This window comes from Ornithorhynchus anatinus, chromosome 1, assembly GCF_004115215.2.
Source record: "Ornithorhynchus anatinus isolate Pmale09 chromosome 1, mOrnAna1.pri.v4, whole genome shotgun sequence".
NCBI lineage: Eukaryota > Metazoa > Chordata > Mammalia > Monotremata > Ornithorhynchidae > Ornithorhynchus > Ornithorhynchus anatinus.
The window spans coordinates 19,486,544-19,510,137 of NC_041728.1; the positions used below are offsets into that span (position 1 = coordinate 19,486,544).

Consider the following 23,594-nt stretch of genomic DNA (forward strand, 5'->3'; position numbering starts at 1 on the left):
CTGAATGCCACAGTTCTAAGCTTTGAAAATAAGGAGGAATGTAGTATCATCAAATGTGATGAGAAAGTTAAGTGGAAAGGAAGATTTGGGAGGGAAGATGAGAAGTTCAGTTTGATTCATATTGAATTTAAGGTACAACTGTCCTGGAGGCAGGAGAAAACTCCAGATTTCAGAGGAAGAGAGGAGTCGGGGCTAGAGAAGTAGATTTGGGTGTCACCTGCCCAGAGACGGTAGTGATGTATTAGGCATTTGTTTATAATGAAGAAATTCATTAATTTCAAGGTGATTAAAGTTGTGCATATTCACACGTATGGAATGAAATAAACAAATCTATAGAATACATTTATTGGATGGCACTATTTCTGAAGTAGTTTCTGTCACCTCAAATTTAACAACTCCAAAAGCGAACCCTTCATATTTCCACTGAAACCCTGTCTTCCCCCTGAATTTCCCACCACTGTAAAAAGCACCACCAACTTCCCTGTCTGACAAGCATGTAACCTCGACATTATCCTCGTTAAGAAGCAGCGTGGCTCAGTGGAAAGAGCATGGGCTTTGGAGTCAGAGGTCATGAGTTCAAATCCCGGCTCGGCCACTTGTCAGCTGTGTGACTGTGGGCAAGTCACTTAACTTCTCTGGGCCTCAGTTACCTCATCTGTAAAATGGGGATTAAGACTGTGAGCCCCCATGTGGGACAACCTGATTCCCCTATGTCTACCCCAGCGCTTAGAACAGTGCTCGGCACATAGTAAGCGCTTAACAAATACCAACATTATTATCCTCGACTCATCTCACTCATTCAATCCACGTACTCAATCTGTCACCAAATCCTATCGGTTCTAACCTTCAAAATCTCGCTAAAATCTGCCCTTTCCTCTTCATCCAAACTGCTACAGCTCTACTCTAAGCACTTATCCTAACCTGCCTTTATTACTGCATCAACCTCCTTACTGATCTCCCTTCTCCTGTCTCTTCCCACTCCATTCCATACATCACTCTCCTACCCAGATCATTTTTCTACAGAACCGTTTCAGTCCATGTTTCCCCACTTGGCTTCACATACAAAATCCTTACCATCAGCTTTAAAGCACTCAATCACCTTGCCCTCTCCTACCTTACCTCCCTGATTTCCTACTACAACCCAATCCTCACACTTTGCTCCTCTAATGCCAACCTACTCACTGTACCTCAATCTCATCTATGTCACCACCGATCCCTCATCCACATATCCTACCCATGGCCTAGAAACCCTCCCTCTTCATATCCAACAGATGTTCATTCTCCCTACCTTCAAAGACTTAAAAACACCCCCTCCAAGAAGCCTTCCCCAACTAAACCCTCATTTCCTTTTCTTCCTCTCCCTCTGTGTCACCCTTACACTAGAATTTTGCACCTTTTATTCATGCCCCCTCCTCCCAGCCAGCCCTATCGCACTTATATACATATCCATAATTTAATTTATTTATATTAATGTCTGTCTCCCTTCTAGACTGTACAGTCATTGTGAGCAGGGAACGTGTCTACTGATTTTGTTCTATTATACTCTTCCAAGAACTTAGTATAGCACTTTGCACAAAGTAATCAATAAATACAATTTATTGCTTCAAGTATTGAATTCTACATTTGTACCCACAAGAAGTTTTACAACTACAACTAATTACAATAGAGCAAAGATGATATCAACTGACAGGCAGATAACTCTTGAGTTGGGTTTCACCTCTCTACCTTTCCCCAGAAATCCCTAAGGAAAATCAAGGCGGGTAGTAGGGAGTGGAAAAAAGTTTAGAGAAAAGTGAGGGTTGAGGAATTATGGAGCGAGAAGTGATGATAGGCAGGCCTAGCAGAAGGGAGAGGAACCTGGCAGCCTGTACAACAGACAAGCTGTATCGTAAGTCTAGGAATAACTTAAAAATGATATACTAGATCATAATTTCATTTAAAAGATCAACCATTTAATTAGCTACTCCAACCCCAATTCAGGAGCATGAATATTTATAGAGGAAGTGCAAGCTTTTTGTAAACTATATGATAGAATCATATTAAAAATAGCAAAGAGCAGACCCAGGTTTAGAGTCCTTTCCGAGAAGACAGGCAGCTCAATCCCTGCACCGACAATGACAAAAGTGAAGTACACTCACTTCTCCTATATTATTGTTGGTATTTGTTAAGTGCTTACTATGTGCCGAGCACTGTTCTAAGCGCTGGGGTAGACACAGGGGAGTCAGGTTGTCCCACGTGGGGCTCACAGTCTTAATCCCCATTTTACAGATGAGGGAACTGAGGCACAGAGAAGTTAAGTGACTTGCCCAAAGTCACACAGCAGACAAGTGGCCGAGCCGGGATTCGAACCCATGAACTCTGACTCCAGAGCCCGTGCTCTTTCCACTGAGCCACGCTGCTTCTCTGACAGGGTTGCATTCAAGGGTTCCCTTAGTAGGGAAAACTCTGATCGAAGTCCTCCTCCCATGCCTGAAGTCGCACACCCGCGCAGGTATCTGTTTCTTTCAACTACCCTGGGCTCTATCTAGATGTACATCCACTAGATTGCAAGCTATTTGGGGCAAGATCGTGCCCACAACTCTACTGTACTCTCCCAAGTACTGAGTATGGTGTTCTGTGCACAGTAATCGATTAGTAAATATCACTGATTGAAAGACAACCACTTCTAATTCTACCAGTCTCTCCAGTGAAAATTTATATTCTGGCATAATTGAGTGGATTAACTAATAAATATTTCCAAGGCTATAAAAAGACCAAGAAAGGCTACTCTATCAAAGAGAAATTCAGAATCAGAAAATTATTTTCACCTGTCGGCATCACTAAATGCTTTAATGAGTTCCGTATTGTACTTCGGTCAGTTTTTGTGTGAACTTTTTAATTAAGTGGATCGAAAGACTATATCCGTGTGTATATGTATGTATCTCGATTTGCAGTTAATCTTTTCACTGCTATAAATCTTACAGCTGGAAAAAAAGCGCCCAGCACAGCCACAGAAATGATTCTGTGTAAACACCTTTGACTGAGTAAAGAATTTACAATGCTCCTTGTGAGCAGTCACTTCTATTGCATTTTCCCAAGTGCTTAGTATACAGTCAATAAATACCTTTGCTGTTAGTATTTAGTAGTGCTTTAAAGGAGAAAAGAAGAAAACATGAAGCACTAAAATGGTTAAAGACTTAGCAACACCAGTAGCAATGTGTTCTAAGCAATAAAACTGAGAAAACTAAATTAAGTCAATAAAGGTAATAGAAATATTTTCGTTTTACTGAAATGCTCAACTTAAAAAAAATTCAAATTATTCACTTCAGCACACCTATTTTCATTGTCAACCTGATCTTCAATCAGCAAAGAATGTAAGAAATTAAAAACGTTTCTGAAGCATTTGGTGTTAGGCAATGAAGAAGAAATCACTGGAAAACTAAATCACGATGCCAAGGGCTGGGGGAAAAAATGGAGTTAATCAACCATCTATGGATTAGTTGATAGTTATATTAAAGAACAATGGGGTATCCAGTCATCCAGGGAATAGCAATGGCTTCAAATTATGCACTCTTGTCAGTAAGCCAATATCAGCTTGATGAGATTTTACTGGAACTGAAACTGGCCCAAATGTTTACCCATTCTCTAGGCTCCACAGTACTTTATAAATGCACCAACAATTTACTTTATAGCAGAACAATTGTAATTTTTCTAAGCCACCAAGTGCAATCACTTCATTTCCCCAATGGACTCAGGGAAAATGAGGAAAACAAACTGAGTTTTATAGTAGGTTGGCCACACTCAATGACTTTAACAGAAGCAACATGTGAATGGGAATGTATTCCCTTTCCAAATCCTTCCTCTTATCCCTCTTTTCTCTCACTCATCCTCATCAAGTATTAATTGAGAACAGAAGCAGTGTGGTCTAGGGGACAGAGCACAGTCGTGGAAGTCAGAAGGACCTGGGTTCTAAACCCGACTCCACCACTCATCTGTTCTGCGACCTTGGGCAAGTCACTTAACTTCTCTGTACCTCAGTTACCTCATTTGTAAAATGGGGAGCAAGACTGCGAGCTCCATGTGGGACATGGACTGGGTCCAACTTGATCACCTTGTATCTACCCCAACGCTCAGTTCAGTGCTTGGCACGTGGTAAGCACGTAATAAATAGCATTAAAAAAAATCACTTTCCTGATGCCTAGGCCCAGAATACTAAGCCTCTTCACTTTTATCCCCTTCATTCACAGAAGTCACTAATTTTGGAGGACGACTGAAGGTTCTGCAGATCTTCCTGTTAAACTATACAGGCTTCCAATGCCACATGGTCAATCAAGTAGGTGCTTCTCAGCATGAACAATTCACCTTGTAGCCTCACTCTATTCTATTCATTTACTCCTTTCCTAAAGCTCTATCAACTAGAAATTCAGCAATTAACCATAATTTCACACCTATAACAGACACTTTTTTCTGAGGGGTAAAAAACCCTAAGTGTAGATCCCATGAGGCACACGATGTAGCATAACAGTGTGAAATGGGTGATGACAAATAAATGACTTTCCCCCTAAGTAAAAATCCCCTGCTGCACCTAGCCAGAAGATCTGACCTCTTTAACTGCATTTCTCTTAAGTATTAAGCTTTCTATTTGAAAGACAAAAAGGCATATCCTTAACAGATTACATATAAAGGCACCTTCAATAAAGAGAAAATGGCACATGAAACTGCACGGAACCTTCATGGAATGAAGTCTCAAGAAGCCGTCATTTCTTACAAAGTCTTTATCTTATGAGACCCAATCTGTATCTTCGATTTTAAATCCCACTTGCATTAAAAAAATCTGTACAAGGCAGTACACAGAAGCATGGGTATGGTGGGAGAAAGCTACCTTAATTTATAAGCTTAAGTCACAGATAAATGTAAAATGTTTGAAATTAAATTCCAGGCTTTCTTGACATTCTTTATCCCTTCAGAGAGAGAAAAAATAAAGAACTCTTTCCTTAAGAATAAAGAACCTATCAACATACTGAAACAATTTTACCAAGATAGGTAATTCAGAAAAACCCAAAAACATTTCACTTGACCTCTGATTTTCCTGCTTTAACTTCCAACAACTTTTCAACAATTTCAGCTAGTACAAGCAAAACAATTTAGTTTGGACCACAAGGAGGCCTCTTTGTTCGATTTTCTTTGATCTTAATTCTAAAATGTTTTTCTCATTTGGTTCTGATTTCCTTCTCCATCAATTAATCAATACACCACTGTGCGGTAAACTACCCTGATGTCTCACCATACTTCATTTTGAAAATTACTGGAAACTGCATGTTACTAAATTACTCTTTCCTTTTCCATTCAATTCAATTAGCGAAGGGTGTTTTTAGTCAACAACAACTATAATATCAAAAGGGAGGTTTTAACTGTACCAAATTGAGACGCTAGGTTAGCTAAGCAAAATGCAATAGCTGTTAAATCACAAATAAGATAAGCAATTAAGAGGCTCTAAAGGAGATAGAGCAGCTCTTCCTAAGAATAAAATTCAAAATATAATGATTTAAAAACGAAGGAAAAAAAGTGCTTTGGGACTGGGAGGAGGGAAAGAACAAAGTCAGGGTGACGCAGAAGGAAGTGGGAGATGAGGAAAAGTGGGACTTGGTCTGGGAAGGATTTTTGAAGATAAGCCTTCGATAAGGATTTGAAGCAGGGGAGCGTGCTTGTCTGTTGAATTTGAGGGAGGGCATTCCAGGCCAGAGGTAGGACGAAGGCTAGGGGTCGGCAGCAAGAGGGACGAGATGGAGGCACAGTGAGAAGGTTAGCACTAGAGGAGTGAAGCGTGCGGTCTGGGTTGTAGAAAGAGAGAAGCGAGGTGAGGTAGGAGCGGGCAAGGTGATAAAGCGCTTTAAAGCCAATGTTGGGGAGTTTTTGTCTGATGCAGAGGTGGATGGGCAACCACTGGAATTTTCTGAGGAGGGGGGTGACATGTCCTCAATATTTTTGTTGCAAAACGATCCGGGCAGCAGAGTGAAGTATGGCCTGGAGTGGGGAGGGACGGTAAGCCCGTCGATTAGACTGTAAGCCCGTCAAAGGGCAGGGACTGTCTCTATGTGTTACCGATTTGTACATTCCAAGCGCTTAGTACAGTGCTCTGCACACAGTAAGCGCTCAATAAATACTACTGAATGAATGAAAGGAAGCGGCGAGATCAGCAAGGAGGCTGATGCAATAATCCCGGTGGGATGGGATGAGTGATTGCATTAACGTGGTAGCGGAATGGATGGAGAGGAAAGGGCGGATTTTAGCGATGTTGTGAAGCTGGGACCGACAGGATTTGGTAATGGATTTAATTTGTGGGTTGAATGAGAGAGAGGAGTCAAGGATGACACCAAGGTTACGGCCTCCCTAAATTTTCTGGATTTTAGACTGCTTGTGTTTGACAAATATTTCTTCAAGTTTTCTACTACCACAGTTGCAAAAATAAATGTAATTCAATTTTGAAGGTTGTGGTATGTAGTTTGACTGTGTTTTCCTACTAGAGGCAGTACGTAAGGAGTAACTGTTGGTAAAATAAGAGCAGCACTCCAAATGCTGCTTTACACATTCAGTTTTTTAGTTTTTCATGTACTCATAGTCAAGTGATAGTCAAGTCAGCATTACCTAAGTATCTTGGCTGACAGTACCCATTTTTAACATTTTCTTTATCATCAATTGAGGCCTCTTACAAATCATTTTGTGAAATGCACTAATGAAACCATTCTTTAAAGTTCCACATTCTCTTACTGAGGTCAGCCTCTTATTAAACGAAACATACAAAACATCTATGAGTCGGCTTTGGCAGAAACGGAGGGGTCTCCTGGAATGTCTTTCAAGATCCGTCACGCTGGCTCAATGGTCTCTGCTTTCACCAGCTCCGTAAATAAGAGGAGTCAGTCTTAGTTTGTAGCCCTAGATTACTTGCAGGAAGAAAAAAAAATAAAAAAGATTCAGAAGGACTGATTGATTAGGGCTATGAGAAAGACAGTGTTTTGTTTCTAAGGTCACTAAGGGTCACACCACGTATCAGCACCTCAGCCTGTCAGAGGCAGGATCTGAGACAAGCCTGCAGGTGGGAACAGTTGAGTCCCACCCCAAATTTGTAAATCAGTAGCTTTATTGAGAGCCCGGAACAGTTGAGGATTGAGTAGCTTATCTTTAGCACTTTGTGTCTTTGGTGCTTGGCTACTCTTTAATAAGGGACATCAGCTGTTGGCTGGTATGCAATTGATGGGGAACTTCACTGTGAACAAATACCTTTCACACTAGCTTCTGAATAAACAAGCCACTTTTAAAATTAAGTTTACAAAGAATGATGTATGTCCTTTTGGATAGTGATAAGTCATAGAGGAGAAGCCAACTCCTTTCAGCCCGTTACAACACAGTTATCATTGATAACACCATTTTGAACTTGGGCATTTTCAATTTTCTTTGTGGGGAGTAATGGCCCCTTTTCAAATTGCTTTTGCTGCAGGTGTTTTAAAATTTTCCAGTTATGCAAACGATGCCAACTTACAGATCAGAAAGCTAACTGCATGTTTCTAATGGAGCAATTAACTTAAGTGCGCCCTGGTTGAGAAAAGTAGGCTGATAGCTAAAGTGATTTCAGAATAAAAGATTAGCACACAGAGTATGCTGTTAATAGTCTGTAATTAGAAGCCTGGTGACACTGTTTAGTTTGACCTTAGCTTAAATAAAGAGAAAAAGAAAGAAATGGGGGCGGGTGGCATAGAGGCATTTGAATCGCAAAACAGAATGGGGGTGATTGATCTTCTATTTTTGAGTTATTTGCTCACCTGGTAAAATGTGAGCATTGAAGACAGTGTTGTTAGCTAAACATAAATGGTTTAAAATTCATAACTTTCTCATTTAGCAAATATACAAGTAATCAGTCTAAATTCAGGAAAATTTATTGTTCGAAAAAAGTGCTTCCTGACTTGTTAGGGTTTTGTTGAAATTAGAAAAAAAAAAGAAGCAAATGTCAGTCACCTTCACGCTTCTACCAATATTATGTAAGGACGGACTAACATCATTTTCTTTAATTTTATCAAAAACTACTTCTGTTTAGTGAGTCAAAGGAAATCCAAGGCTTAGTTGAAAGTCTACAGGAATTTGAAAACCTTGAAAAAAGCTTTGAAATTCAATTTGCCTCTGCCTTTCCAAACCTATGCACTTGCAAATAGTGTGAGATAACCACCAAAAGCCAAAGGAAATTCTGAGTTCTTCTAAATCACTTTTTTACAAGATGGAGTTTTCCAATCTTCGAAAAAAAGTACTGTAGAATACTTCTGCAGCACTGCTAAAATAATCTAAAATCCCTTTTTTGGAAATTGTGTTAAAAATGTAACTACAGCTGCCAATAATAGAAGACTGAGCAAAATATATCAGTAAGAATGTTAATCCTACACATTTATTAGATATTTAATTCTATTAAATTAGCATAACATTATGTCATCAATTCTCCACTCGACGATTCCAAATACTTTAAAAAATTGTTTTCAGTCATCCCAGGGTCACATTTCTCTCTTCCCTTTCCTGTTTTCAGAAGGCAGGGGACACGAAAATTAAAAAAAGACTAGAAGGTAATAACCAACAAGAGCTAAGCCTCTCTTTCCTGGAGTATATTGTCAAAAACTGAGTTACCTATCAAAAAGTTTAAAAGTCACATATCTCGTTCTAGCTTTACTAACTCCTAAATGACATTTTGAGAAACAGCTGAATCCACAAGAACACCCACATCTCAAGGTTACAACTTCCTTTTAGATCTGTCTAGCCACTGCAGTAAGTTGAGTGTAGCCTCAATGATTTGCAAAATGATTTTTCCAAGCTTTCTCCAAGGATACTTTAGTTCTAATTAGAGAATTTCAAGAGATACTGACTCTTTTCAGGAGGAAAGGAAAACACACTAGATAACACCTGAACTGTCATATATTTTAAGGGAGAAGAGGTTTTCAGTGAAAGCTCAGTAACCGTGGTTTTCTTAGACCTACATTTCTTTGTCTCCACCTCAACTTTAATGTCAGGGCAGTGAGGAAGTTCCTGAGAAACACAAAGAACCAGTCATCCAGAAACGAGAAGGCCAAAAGGGCAGTGAGATTGCTTTTCCAATTGAAAGATATTACCAAATCGGAACACGGTTAACAAGGCTTACTTGGAAAAAGGAATAGTGACTTCCTACTTGGAAAAGGGAATAGTGACTTCCTACTTATCAACTGCATTTACTGAGCACTTAGTGTGCATGGAGTACTGGAGTTATCTGCCTTCAATCCAATGGTTTACAGAGGGCAACTGACTAAAGTCAGAGATAGAAGAATCAATTACTTTCCCCCCACTTTTCAAAGCCTTATTGAAGGCACATCTCCTCCAAGAGGCCCTCCCCGACTAAGCCTTCCTTACCTCTTCTCCCAATCCCTTCTGCATCACCCTGATTTGCCCCTTTATTCAACCCACCTCCCCACCCCACAACACTTAGGTGCATATCTGTCATTTATTTAATGTCTGTTTCCCCTTCTAGACTGTAAGCTCCTTGTGAGCAGGGAATGTGTCTACCAACTCTGTTGGACTGTACTCTCCCAAGTGTCTAGTATGTAGTTCTGCATATACTGAGCGCTTAATAAATACCACTGATCGACTGCACTCTGCTACATATATCCAACACAACATAAATAGCAAGCATTGTCACTCCAAATTCTGAGCATTAAATTCACCCTGCAGTCAGCCCCAAAGCATTTACATACAAAATCGCAGTTTATTTCTCCCCTCTAGCCTGTAAGCTTCTTGTGGGCAGGGAACGTGTCTACCACTTCTGTTGTATTGAACTCTCCCAACCACTTAGTAGAGTGCTCTGCATACAGTAAGCACTCAATAGATACCCCTGAGTGATGACAAAGACTGGAGGGTTGTGCTATATCTAGCATCAAGGCTGAAGAGAAGGAGAGAATTATGTGACCGGATAGAGGAATAAAAACAGGAGAATATTAAAACAAAGTCAGAGAGGGTGCTGTTACTCTAAGGAGGAGAGAGATGTTAAACTGGAAGGAGAAAAGGGAGGAGAGAAAGGGGTCACAACAGTGGAACATTTCTCCCGGTGGGTCCACTGCACCCTGTAGGGGAACCTAATCATCCCCAGGGCCCACTTTCCTGAACACAGTCACTTGTCATGTGTCCAGGTGGAATGGAAGGATCACTTACTACACAACACACAAACACCCACACACTCCCTTAGAAACCTTTTTAGATAAGTCAAAACTCATTCATGCGATGGTATTTCTTTATTAAGCCCCGTACTAAGCACTGGGGAAAAATACCATAAAATGTAAAGAAGACTATGCCCCTGGCCCCCTGGGGCTCAAAATCTGAAAGCAGGGTTGAGAGGTTGGCAACCTGCACGTGAAAAGGGATTGAATATATAAAAACAAAACTGCATGAGCAGAACACAAACATCAATATACATAATTGAAAGCGCATGAACACTGAAGTCGAAGAAGCGGTTCAAAAGCTTCTTGCAAACATTCACCCGAGAACTATTCTGCACAGTAAGACCAACTTTTACTCCTGTCGGGAACACACACATCACCCTCCCGCAGAGGGGTACTCTCCAGTTTGGAGCCCCACCATCTAGAATTGTTATCTTAGAACACAAACCTTGTGCTGGACGCTCCTTAGCTTCAACATACCCCTGTTCCTCTCCTCGAGAATTTACCTAATCCAAGGAGGCCCTTGCTCACAGGTGAGCTTCCTGAATTGGATTTCAACTGACAGGAGGCTCTTCTCTGCCCTTAAGAAGTACCGTCAAGTAACAGCACCCTTTACTCCCAAAAGACACATGTAGAAAAGTAGAGAAGACCCAGCTCGCACACCCACAGAAGCAGTTTGCCTTTCTTTTAATTAATCACGCAGTGGCATTTAATGAGTGCTTACTGGGTGCACTGCACTGTACTGAATGCTTGGAAGAGTACGATGGATTAAGTAGACATAATTCCTGTCCTCAAGGAATTTACAATCTACCAGGGGATTGTACTAAATATATTTTTTTATAAATTTCAGTTAGGAGAAACAACTAAATACACACCCGTGAATAGAGGGAGTGAGAGGTGGCAAGAGGCGAGAGTTTTAACTTCATCCTAACCTCAGCCACTGAAACAGGTATTACTGTTGGTCTGCCCTGATGCTCTCTTTGTACCATCGTTCAATCCATCACTCGATAGCATTTACTGAGTGCTTACTGTGTGCAGAGCACTGAACTAAGCACTTGGGAAAGCACAATAAAATACAGCTGGTAGACATGATCCCAGTCCACAAGGAGATTGCAGTCTAGAGGGGTTGCAAAAATCAAGCAGAGTTACAGAGAGAGGGCAGAAGAAATCAGGCCTATGGCATCTGTCTACATGCATACTTTTTGTAGTATAGTATCATATGAAGATCTTCCTTCTAAGAGACGGGTCAGTGGCTGCAATTCATTCAATCGTATTTACTGAGCGCTGACCGTGTACAGAGCACTCTACTAAGCGCTTGGAACGTACAATTCGGCAACAGATAGAGACAATCCCTGCCCAACAACGGGCTCACAGTCAGGGACAGGGGGATCCAACTAGGGCATGTTCACGACATTTCAGGACCAAAATTTGGAACTTTATTTCAGTAAATCCAACCTAGGAAATGTAAGGGTTCTTGAAAGAAATCGACAAAAGTAGAAAAACAGATTTGATTAAGCTAACATTGGCAACTTTTAAATCACGGTGAAGTCATCAACATCAGTCTTCAGATATAGAATTGTTGGGATTGAGCCTCCCTCTGGGAAGGTCTTTGGAAGCACTTTATGCTTTAGGATGCCCAAGGAATGATCACTTCCTCACCCTATTCCTGATAAGGCTTAATGGGAAATTATGGTGTTTCAGTTGGCCTCAAAAACAAATGAAAAGAAGTGGGAAGAAAGTAACTCTCTGTTCAGAGAAAGGACATAACCAACTTCGGTCTAAACCAAAATAAGGAAACTGACATTATCCCTAGATAAAGTGACATGTATTTCAGAAAAAAAAAAACCTTGCTGAAAGGAAGCCTATTGAACTATCCCACAAAGAATCTAATATGGATAGTGGTCATATCTTCAAAACCTATTTTACTCTCCCAAGCACTTAAAACGGTGTTTATTAAATCCCTCTTCTTAGAGAATGAAATTATGAAGAGGAAGGAAATTCCCAAGAATGACAGGGTACATATATAGTCCCAATACTGCTTTTAACAAATGTGAAAATATTCCAACATCCATGGATGATAGGAGCAGGGTGATCCGTATGGGAGAAATGCTTACCAGCATCACCTGAGAAATTCAAAGGAATAAATAGTAGCACCAGTCACTGATTACACACAGGGAAAACTGACCAAATTCAGTTCTTGACGTCTTGGAGCTCCTACATTCTAACTACGTGACTATGATTAGACTGTAAGCCCGTCAAAGGGAAGGGACTGTATCTGTTACCGATTTGTCCATTCCAAGCACTTAGTACAGTGCTCTGCACATAGTAAGCGCTCAATAAATACTATTCAATGAATGTTCTTGTATTTAATCCTGCCTCTGTTCCCACCCTGGCCAAAGGTTTGAGAATGTCTTTCAGAATCATAAGGCCAAATTATCTCTGTTAATGAGGTGTACATCCCCTTGATTCTATTTATTGTGATTAAGTTGGCTTGTTTTTGTCCGTTTGTCTCCCCCGATTAGACTGTGAGCCCGCCACCTGGCAGGGATTGTCTCTATCTGTTGCCGAATTGTACATTGCAAGCGCTTAGTACAGCGCTGTGCATATAGTAAGTGCTCAATAAATACTACTGAATGAATGAATCTCGTGGCCTAGTGGAGCGAGCATGGGCTTGGGAGTCAGAGGATGACAGTTCTAATCCCGGCTCCGGCACTCATCTGTTACTACAACCCGGCCTCTAATGCTAACCTTCTGACGTATCTCGATCCTGTCTATCTCACCTCCGACCTCTCACCCATGTCCTGTCTCTGGCCTGGAATGCCTTCCCTCCTCATATCCAGGAGCCAATTACTCTCCCAGGCTTTGAAGCCTTACTGAAAGCACACCTCCTCCAAGAGGCCTTCCCTGATTAAGCCCTCTTTTCCTTTTCCTCCACTCCCTTCTGTGTCACCCTGACTTGCTCCCTTTATTCATCCCCCGCCTTCCAGCCTCACAGCACTTATAATAATGATAACAGTGGTGGTTTTTGTTAAGTGCTTGCTGTGTACCAGGCACTGTACTAAGCACTGGGGTGGATACAAGCAAATCGGGTTGGGCACAGTCCCTGTCCCACATGGGACTCACAGTCTCAATCCCAATTTTACAGATGAGGTAACGGAGGCCCAGAGAAGTCAAGTGACTTGCTCAAGGTCGCCCAGCAGAGAAGCGGCGGAGCTGGGATTAGAACCCGTGACCTTCTGACTCCCAGCCCCGTGCTGCATTCACTATACCTTGCTGCTTCCCTTTGTACTTATCTGTAATTTATTTATATTAATGACCGTCTCACCTGTTAGACTGTAAGCTCGTTGTGGGCAGGAAATATGTCTTTTATTGTACTCTCCCGAGTGCTTAGTACAGTGCTCTGCATGCAGTAAGCATTCAATAAATATGATTGACTGACTGGTCCGCTGTGTGACCTTGGGCAAGTCACTTAACTCCTCTGAGCCTCAGTTACCTCGTCTGTAAAATGGGGATTAAGACCGTGAGCCCCCTGTGGGACGTGGGCTGTGTCCAACCCGATCGGCTTGTATCTACCCCAGCACTTGTATAGTGCCTGGCACATAGTAAACACTCAACAAATATCATAAAAAGAAAACAAAAAAAGCAAGAGAGAAGACAGTTCTATCTTGTTTCATTAGAGAGGAGGGTCCTGCCCCCAAATTGAATAATGTCAAAAGCTATTTACCAAGATAAAAGTCAATTCAGTAATTCTACAGAGTATTCTGTTTAGGAATGTTGTTCTAACCCACCTTCCTGAATTCACATACAGTAGGGCTCATACTCCATTTATAAAAATGCTAACTGTGGTCTCTGTTAAGCGCTCACTATGTGTCGGACACTGTACTAAGAGCCAGGGTGGATACAAGCCAATTGGGTTGGAGACAGGGCCTGTCCCACGTGGGGTTCAGGGTCTAAAGTACTGATCTCTGAAGCAGAAGGTAAAATTTAGAGACTAGAAGAGCAACCCAATTTGAAGACAACCATCGTGAATTTCTTAATAGATGATATCACCCATCTAGATTTCCAAATATGAGGGAAGACATCTTCAAATTGAAACAACAGGAGACTTCAGGAGCAAATAAAGGATTTAATGGTATTCGATAAAGAGGGCGTTAATTTCCCTAAAAGAGGAAATGAATGAATTCACTTCACAGCCAAGACTCCAAATGAAAACTCACTCTCACTATTCAATTATCTTAGTCTTAATCCATTTCTCTCTGTGACTGTTGTCTCGCCGCTTTATAGTGATACTGGCTTATTTGTCCACATATTCTTGTCGCCTACTGCAATATAGAACCAAGAGCAGAGACAAGAACTGCCAGGATCCAGCTCTCTCCCCCGCTGCCTGCCTAATGCCTCCGGGGCCAGGTTCCAACACCGTGCCTCCTCGGATGGGGAGACTTGGCTGCCCTCAGTCCTGTTCCATATGCCACAAAGTCACGCTGCAGCACACAAGCGCGCGGACACACACAACATAAAGTAATGATGTCATGCAGCACTCTTGGCCACCAACTCTGCCGAGCACCCCGGGTAGCTCGGCTTTTCTAACAGATCACTTCCATCCCGGCTCTGCCACTTGTCAGCTGTGTGACTGTGGGCGAGACACTTCACTTCTCTGTACCTCAGTTACCTCATCTAGAAAACAGGGATTAAGACTGTGAGCCTCACGGGGGACAACCTGATGACCCTGTATCTACCCCAGCGCTTACAACAGTGCTCTGCACATAGTAAGCGCTTAACAAATACCAACCTTATTATTACTATCCCACCACCATAATTAGAAGCTGTGTGCCCGCCATCTTTAAATGGGGCTGGGAAATTGCCTCTGGCACTAGCCGCTGAGGCGATGGCTTACCTTGTTCAGTATCTGAAGGCCTCTGACCTCCCACGGCCGTTGGCCTCCCTCTCTTAATTTGGTTAACTGCTGCCGGCAGGCCTGAGCTCTCGTCCCACCTGCCCCTTGCACTCATCAATCCAGAGTCCTAGAACCACCTGGGCAGTTAGTTCTTCACTTTCAGGCTCAGACACTTTTTGGGGGCCTCTCAGGTTCAGTTTCTCACGCCTTTCATTCTTCCCTCCACCTCCCCTCCTGTCCTAGCATGGCCAGTTTTAGTGAGACAGGCCTCATCGCTAATGTTTATAAAAATGGCCTGACACCTGATCGTTTTTATTTGACATTTTCAGAATTAAAAACACTTTTACCCCTTCTAAAGCATCTTGGAATTCATTCTTTAAGAATAAAAAACAAAAAAACCCCTCCAAATGCAACAGCAGGTAGTAAATTTTCCATTCAGACTTTTGGAAGGATTTTTAAGAAAGAAGCAGAGAAAATGAATATCCAGGTTTGGGGAGGGACACGGCCGATTGTGCACGGAATGGAGCCAGTCTTTCTTCCAGTGTTTTTTAATGAGCTAGCCACAGGAATCCCACACTTCAATTAAAATAAAAAAGTAGTCACCAAGTAAAGCTTTTCCACGGACATACCTAGGTTATCAAAATACCTGGAATTAAAGGCACTCTTGAAAATCTGATGCCTTTCTTTTCCTAATATAAATATTGGTCTCCAGGTCAAACTTATTTCTTTTTAGGAGTCAATAAGGGCAAAAAGGTGAAACTTCTGAGGCCTTTATTACTCTGCTTTTGTTCTATAATCTTTACATCTATATGCTATATTAAAAATCCACAGCCACTCAATAAATGTCAGATCACTGTTCGACTGATTATGCTAATCTCCTCACACCTTTATAAAAGTTTTTTACCCCATGGTAAGAAATTCAATCTGGCAAAATGTAATGCCTCTAGACAGTGGATAACAAGTAGGAGGTCTATTTAGAGTGGCTTGCGAAAGAACACTATGCTTTTTCCATAAAGCATCTCCCTTATGAACATTAGGCTAGAAATCGAAAAAATCTGTAGTCCAACAGGGTATCGAGGGAAAATATTTGCTTTGGAATCTGCTACCCGAAATGAAATTTATTAAAAGCACATAACGTCCATTCGATCGTTTTTATTGAGCGCTTACTGTGTGCAGAGCACTGTACTAAGCGCTTGGAGAGTACAATTCAGCAACAGATAGAGACAATCCCTACCCACGAAGCTGCTTCACCATCTTATTGATTCGATCGATATTTTCGAACAAGACACCAGTCGCTGAAAACAGCGTTGAAAGAACACCAAGATGGAATTTACTGCATGCCTATTTTACACGTGATCGGCTAAGAGAATTCGTGAACTGGTACAAGAAATTAATTTGAGAATTAAAAAAAAGAATGCTGGGGATATGTTTTGGAGTTTCAGTAGTACAATTCATAGCATTTATTGAGCACCCACTGGGTGCTAGGCACCGGATTAAGTGCTCGGGAATGGCAAATGGAGCGACATTCCCTATCGAAAAGAAGCCTACACTGTAATGGGGGAAGAGACCAATACTTTTTTTTTTTTTAACAAAAAGAGCAATCAAAATAAGCAATTGAACATACAATTCAAAAGCACATATATTGATGTGGGCAGGGATTGTCTCTATTACTGAATTGTACTTGAAATTCTGTTGTGTTGATTGGAGAAGAGGGAGCCTGGGGGCAAGGAGGCTGATGAAATCATCTAGAACTTGCAATTGCTTAGTGATCCTTGAGGGAGGAACAGCGGATCGAGTCTAATTCTCTCCTGCGAATCGTCTCCCAACATTTAGTACAGGGCTCTGCGCACCGTAAGGACTTAATAAATACTATTATTAGTCTGTGTCGAAAGTGGAAGCTGTTTGTGGGGAGGGGAAGGGACCCATGCAGGAGATGCTACATAGAACGACTAGGTAGTAGAACGGACATAATAATAATAATGGTATTGGTTAAGCACTTTACTATGTGCCAGACACTGGGTGAGAGCTGAAGCAGCACAAGGTGTCAAGGACGGTACCGGCGTTTCAGACTTCTGGGACAGGGAGGATAGCGAATGGAGTTATTGGCAGAGAAGAGAGCTAGAGCGAGGAGGAGAATCGGAGGGGCAGATGAGTTGTTCCGTTGGAGATATACGGCGCTTGCGGGACATCCAAGCGGAGCTTTCCCGGAGGCCAGAGGAGCTGCAGAAATACAGTTCAAATGAGAGATCAGGGCTCGAGAGACAGATTCGGGAATCGCCCGCGTAGAGGTGGCGGGCTAAGCCTCGTGAGCAGATGGACTCCCTGAGAGAGTGTGGGTAGAACGGGCCGAGGAGGGGGCCAAGAACACAGTCTCGCTGGACGCCGACTGCTAAGGGATGAACGGTGGAAGAAGAGCCAGAGGATGAAACCGAAAAGGAGCCGGCAGACGTAGAAGAACAAGGGTTCGCGGCGGGTTAGCAAATGGGATGCCTGAAGGTGTCCGAAGGACGACGGAGTGGTCCGCGGCCTCAAAGGAAGTCGAAAGTCAAGGAGAAGTCGGGGAACGGAGCCCACCGGATTGGGTATAAGGAGGTCTTCGGTGACCTCAGCAAACGCAGGCTCCATGGGCTGTCAGGTTCAAACGACCCATCGCAATGGGGGTCAAGAGAGTGGGTGGAGAGAAAGGGAAGGGATGGAGTGAAAATGACTAGAAGCAGTGTGGCTCAGTGGAAAGAGCCCGGGGAGTCCGAGATCATGGGTTCGAATCCCGGCTCTGCCACTTGTCAGCTGTGTGACTGTGGGCAAGTCTGTGAGCCTCATGTGGGACAACCTGATTACCCCTGTATCTACAGCGCTTAGAACAGTGCTCTGTACATAGTAAGCACTTCACAAATACCAACATTATTATTATTATTAGAAGTTTGGGTAGAATGGGAGCAAGGAGACTGGATAGCCGTCAGAGGGGTGGCTTAGTGGAAAGAGCCCGGGCTCGGGAGCCAGAGGTCGTGGGTTCTAATCCCAGCTCCGCCACTAGTCAGCTGTGTAACTTTGGGCAAGTCACTTCCCTTCTCAGGGCCTGTTACCTCATCTGGAAAATGGGTATGAAGACTGTGAGCCCCACAGGGGACCACCTGGTATCTTCCCCAGCGCTTAGAACAGTGCTTGGCACATAGGAAGTGCATAACAAATGCCATCATCGCCATCTAAGGTCATAGTGGGCAGGGAACGTGTCCGTTTATTGTTATACCGTAATAATAATAATGGTATTTGTTAAGCGCTTACTGCGTGCAGGACATTGGACTAAGTGCTGTACTCTCCCAAGCGCTTAGTACAGTGCTTTGCACACAGTAAGCACTCAATAAATATGATTGAATGAATGACTGAAGGAGAGTGGCTTAATGGAAGGATCAGCAGGCGGAGAGTCCAGAGGCTCTGGATTCTAATCCCAGCTCTTTGACTTGCCTCCTGTGAGACCTTGGGCAAGTCACTTCGTGGGTTCTAATTCCGACTCCGCCACTTATCAGCTGTGTGACCTTAGGCAAGTCACTTCTCTGTGCCTCAGTTATCTCATCTGTAAAATGGGGATTAAACTTGTGAGCCCCACGTGGGACAAGGTGATTACCCTTTATCTGCCCCAGTGCTTAGAACAGTGCTTGGCATATAGTAAGCACTTAATACCATTATCGTTTAGACTGTGAGCCCGTCATTGGGCAGGGATTGCCTCCATCTGTTGCCGAACTGTACATTCCAAGTGCTTAGTACAGTGCTCTGAACATAGTAAGCATTCAATAAATACTATTGAATGAACTGCTCTGTGCCTCAGTTTCCTCTTTAGGAAAATGGGGATTAAATACCTCATCTCCCTGCTAATTAGTCAGCGAAACCCCCGTGTTGGACAGGGGCTGTATCCCACCTGAGAAAATCTCAATTCCCGTACAGTGCTTTGCACACAGTCGGTGCTTAACCAACAGAACGATTATTACACGGGTCTGTGGGACTGAGAGAGGGCTTTTTAAATATGGGGGAGCCTTGGGCTTGGTGAAGGTAAATGTGAAGGAATCAAGAGTGAGAAGTGGACGATGACGGTGGAGGATGGGAGGAGAATGGGAGCAAGTGCTTTTAGGGGTCAGAGGGTACATGTTTCCGTAGAACAGATAGACGGGGGTGGATTCGGAGGACAGAGAAGCAGGAAAAAGCCAAGGAGGGTGGAATAGAGGGTGAGGTGGCGAAACTTTGGAGGTGCCTCCCACCATAGAACATTAAAAAAGTATTACGGCAGAACTTTCTTTCCCCTTTGGCATTTTCTAAATCCATAGGTTAACATTCGTATAATTCATATTATCACTCTATTAGTGGTTAAGTTATTTCAGACTTGCTCATTTCTTTGGATCTTCATGTTTATTATTTTCTCTTTTTAAATACAATTATTGTAGTAATAGTAATCCAGGGCAGGGTTTGCATTCTCCACTTCTTGGGTATCGCCAAAAAGCCTTAGTATGGTGTTCTGCAGATTAAGGTGCTCACGCTACACTTCCGCTAATGATTCTGAAGCTGTACGCCGGGGCTTATATATTTTAAAACGTAGGAATTATTAGATTACAACTGCCCTTGGGTGGAATGTGACATCTGACTAACAAACGTCGTAGCCAACACTGGCAGCCTGGTGTGGTGGATAGAGCAAGGGCCTGGGAGTCCGAAGGTCATGGGTTCTAATTCCCGCTCTGCCGCTTGTCTGCTGTGAGACGCTGGGCAGGTCACTTGACTTCTCTGGGCCTCAGTGACCTCATCTGGAAAATGGGGATTGCGACTGGGAGCCCCACGTGGAACAAGGGACTGTGTCCAACCCGATTTTGCCTGTACCTAGCCCAGCGCGTAGTACAGTTTCTCGCACAGAGTGAGCACTTCACAAATACCATAATTATCTTCTAGACTGTAAGCCCGCTGCGGGATGGTTTCCCTTTATTGCTGAATTGTACTTTCCAAGCGCTTAGTACGGTGCTCCGCCCAGAGTAAGCGCTCAGTAAAGATGATTGAATGAATCTGAGGCCAAAAATGGAAAATATCAAGACTTCGGATTAAAAGTGCTTGGAAAATTCGTGTCCAAGAAGTGACAGTCCATAAGAGAATGCAGTTGCGGCAGCAGATCCGACTATCCTCTTCTGAACTACAATATCCTGGAGTTAGCTTTTTCTGGAGGGAAGACAAACATATGAATGAACACCTTATGAATGCCAGTTTGAGGTGCCAAACAGTCAACACACCGATTTGCCTCAAGTGAAGGCCAGCACTTTATCGACACAGGCCTCGAAAACCTGAGCAGGGCTCTGAGCCAGCTCTGGGGCTTGATTGTCGGGGAAATGAGGAGCACTTGCCAAATTACCAATGGCCTTTACATAATACGCTTCAGATAAACAAAGCAAAGCGATACCTGCTGGCCTAGGCTGTGTTTTTTTCTTATCTTTTCATATTAAGAGAATCTCGGTGAAGTCTCATTTTCTGCTGCTCAGTTTTGGAACCCATTTTCAGAAACCTGCCTTTCGATACTGCTGCAGACCGAAAAGGAGTTAGGCTCTTAACCGGTTTACAGAATGCTGAAAACTAATTCCAATTATTGAAATTAGGGTCTGGATGTTAAATAAGGAGGCAGCAACAAAATAAACGGGATAAGGAAGGAAAGGGGTAGGGTTCTGTGGAGCGGGCTGATCAAAGGTCAAAGATTCTGCAATCTTATACCCGGACCCAGAAAAACGGAGACTACGGGGTAGTAATAATAATAATAAGTGGAAAGAGCACGGGATTGGAGGCCGAGGTCGTGGGTTCGAATCCCAGCTCGGCCACTTGTCAGCTGTGTGACTCTGGGCAAGTCACTTCACTTCTCTGTGCCTCAGTTACCTCATCTGTAAAATGGGGATTGAGACCGTGAGCCTCACGTGGGACAGCCTGATTACCCTGTATCTACCCCAGCGCTTAGAACAGTGCTCTGCACATAGTCAGCGCTTAACAAATACCAACATTATTATTATTAATAATTACGGTATTTGTTAAAAGCTATGTGCGCGACACTCTACTAAGCGCTGGGGTAGATACAAGCAAATCAGGGTGGACACAGTTCCCGTTCCACGTGCGGCTCACAGTCTCAATTCTCACATACACCCAGTCCTGTTACAGCATATGTTTCCATTCCACGATCTGGCAAGGCCACAGTGGTAAAATCAGGGAACATTCCTTCACAGCCTAAGTCGATGGCGGTCTAACGTAATCCACAAGGTTACGCTAACTCAGTCTTCCCCAAACACAAGGCTCTTCAAAGCACCACGTCTAGATTATCACGAGAACTCCCTGTATTCTGGACTCTTGTTACTCTTTGAGAAGATATGTGTTGGTATAGATTAAGCAGATAGTAAAGGGTGCCAAAATCCTCTTGGAATAAAGATGCAGCGGATGGCCAGTCAGTAGACGTCATTGGGAATTTTGGTATCAGTGAAAGATGACTAAAGGCAGAAGCTACAAGTCTGTATTTGGAAGAAGATGACAACACTGCCACCCAGAAGCCTGAATCTGCTTGAGTACAGAGGGGTATGAAACCAAGCACTAAGGTACAAATGGACATTTAAGGAACAAGAGAAAAATCCGGAACGTTCACGGTTCTGAGATGTACATCGAGAGAAGTTATTAAAGTCTACAAAATAAAAAGGGTCAAACGACTTGCCCACTCCATTCAAAATCCATCTTTTCTCAGATTTCTGCAAAAGTTATTTTTACACTGTAGACCCAATTTTTGGACTTTATTAATCCTCTGTGGATCTTTTTCCACTTTAGCAATTTAGCTGAAAAGATACCTCTACTATGATCCCTTTGTAGCCCTATAAAAAAAATTCTCCCTTCTAGTATCCCCTTCATAATCATTTGGCTCATCTGCGAAAACAAATGTAGCCTGTGCTACGGGAGACAACTTCATTTTTCCCCTTTCACTTTTTCTTTTCTCTCTAGAAGACAGCATGATATTTGGATACATTCTTACACTAACTGGGAAGCAGCGTGGCTCAGTGGAAAGAGCCCGGGCTTGCGAGTCAGAGATCATGGGTTCGAATTCCGGCTCTGCCACTTGTCAGCTGTGTGACTGTGGGCAAGTCACTTCACTTCTCTGTGCCTCAGTTACCTCATCTGTAAAATGGGGATTAAGACTGTGAGCCTCAGGTGGGTCAACCTGATTACCCTGTATCTACCCCAGCCTTTAGAACAGTGCTCTGCGCATAGTAAGCGCTTAACAAATACCGACATTATTACTAATTCGCAAAAACTATCCATCTCTGACACAACACAAAATGACACACATTGATGGTGGATCAGACTTCCACGTCTTATTACCATCTTGGCTGGATTCTCACGGTGTAATAATAATAATTATGGTATTTGTTAAGTGCTATGTGCCAAGCACTGGTCTAAGCACTGGTGCAGATACAGGGTAATCAGGCTGGCCCACTTGGGGCTCATGGTTTTAATCCCTATTTTACAGATGAGGTAACTGAGGCACAGAGAAGGGAGGTGGCTTGCCCAAGGTCACACAACTGACAAGTGGAGGAGCCAGGATTAGAACCTCTGACTCCCAAGCCCGTGCTCTTTCCACTACGCCCCGCTGCTTTGTTGAGCCGAACCAGTCTGTTCAACAGATGTGGGTTGTTTGCATTATTCCAAGGAAATGAGTCAAGAAGTCTTAAATGCTTCCGCACCTTGATTCAAATGCCCTTTTGTAAAGTTACCAAAACGCTTCAGAAGGGAATTTTCAATGGTGATCTCTGGTTATCCACTTAACCATAGCCCTGACTGTAGCTTCAGGACTTATCTTTAGAGAGATACTGGAGCAAAACTATTCAAGACAGTGTTGTTTAATCTCAACTGAAGTCCAACTTCAGAAGCAACTCCGCGTTGTTTCATTTCAGCTGAACTGCCGCTCCAGGAGGAGCTCGGTGTCGTTTCCTTTCAGTTGAATTCCAACTCCAGGAACAACTTGAATCTTCTGATGCGCATTCTGTTGAACCCACATCAATCAGATGGCAGGCAAAATTCAATATATAGCCCTCAGAAAAACCATAAAGGCTGCATCTTACTTCCATCAGAAGATAATGAGTTGATGCACAGTTATTTTACATTAAAAGAAACCCCGGGGAAGATCACAAACTGGATCTCACTGCAGAAAGAGAGCCTCCTTTCCATTTCTTCCAAGTCTTATCTAGTGCCTTGTTTGACAGAGAGACCCTCAGAAACCAGGTGCTAGTCATTAAGCCGCTTAAACTGAAAATAAATAGACCTCTGGCCAAAAATATTAGCAAAATCAGTTATCCCCAAGCGCCTGCCGGTGGAGGGGAATCCCAGATAGGGAGAGTATATGTAGGCTCAAATTGCTCATCGGGGCCGTTATTTCCAGACTGGGATTGCCCGAGTTTTGTCAGTGTGAAATGAATCGGGCCAAGGAAAAGTGGGAAAGAAAACGAGTCATTTCTCAC

The 23,594-nt window shown here is 42.9% G+C and overlaps 1 protein-coding gene across 5 annotated transcripts in view; it reads right to left on the reverse strand.

Annotated features, from left to right (window-relative positions):
* The window catches only part of XRCC4 (X-ray repair cross complementing 4), a 245,006-nt gene that overhangs the window by 204,409 nt on the left and 17,003 nt on the right, over positions 1 to 23,594 (reverse strand). Inside the window, exon 1 of one of the 5 annotated variants that reach the window (XM_029060774.2) lies at positions 17,148 to 17,256. The exons of 2 other annotated variants lie outside the window; for them this stretch is intronic. The gene's annotated coding sequence lies outside the window, so the exon portion shown is untranslated. Of the gene's footprint in view, positions 1 to 6,778; positions 6,798 to 15,090; positions 15,133 to 17,147; positions 17,257 to 23,594 lie in introns of those variants that run through there. 2 more of the 5 variants (XM_029060789.2, XM_039911252.1) reach the window with 2 other exon arrangements.